The following is a 991-nucleotide window of genomic DNA, read 5'->3' as shown; positions in this document are numbered from 1 at the left end:
ACTTTACCACAATATGGACATTTAAACATCTTCCATCTTCTTCCCCTTCGTTTCTGCAAACTTTTTTGTGTCCGCACAGAGCTTTATTCGATCGGAAAGAATTCCGACACTTCCACATAAAGGAGATTTCTGGATGTGCTGATGAGAAGATTTTGTTGGGATTTTTATGATGAATGGTGAAACCGGGATTTTAGTTTTTAGGACCGATCTCTTTACCACAATATGAACGGTTCGTGATTGTTTTAAGCATATATAAGTAGATTTTGTGAGTAATAAGGCATATATGTGTATTCTATAACAATTATGGATAGGTTTAGACATTTTTTGGTTATATTTAGGGTTCAAATAGCATCTACACTGTTAGACGAACACGACTCTCCACAATGGTATGATACTGTCCACTTTGAGCATAAGCTCTTATGGCTTTGCTTCGGGCTTCCCCAAAAAGCCTCACACCAATGGAGAGAGTATTCCTTGATTATAAACTCATGGTCATTCTCTAAATTAATCGATGTAGAACTTTCATCATCCAGCCCACACAAGTTTGTAGTTATTTTAACCTACCATCGAGGTAAGTGAGTTTATTATTCAGCGTTATATTCTAACAAGACCTAAAGATTACAAAATTGTTACGACCCAAAATAGAACTATGTGCATGAAAGGATCTCGAGCCTAATTCATGATTTTATGTCTCACTACAAATGAACGTCATGATTCATGGTCAACCCATTTACTTTTTCCAACATAACGGTAAGAACAAGAAGTGTAGAGCACTTAACAACATCTGTTGCACGAACTTTCACATTTATCATTCGTGAACCACGCAGGAACGAGAATAAAATATTTTATTATTTTATTTTTTACATTTAAATAAGAAAACGTCATGTCATACATATAACAGTGACCCGAAATAATGAAGTGAAAAATATTTACAATTTCACTGAAAAAATTCATTCCATATTCCATCAAAAAAAAAAAAAAAAAAAAAAAA

Source organism: Cucurbita moschata, unplaced genomic scaffold (genome assembly GCF_002738365.1).
Source record: "Cucurbita moschata cultivar Rifu unplaced genomic scaffold, Cmos_1.0 Cmo_Scf00001, whole genome shotgun sequence".
Taxonomy (NCBI): Eukaryota; Viridiplantae; Streptophyta; class Magnoliopsida; order Cucurbitales; family Cucurbitaceae; genus Cucurbita; species Cucurbita moschata.
Note: the sequence above shows the minus strand (reverse complement) of the source record.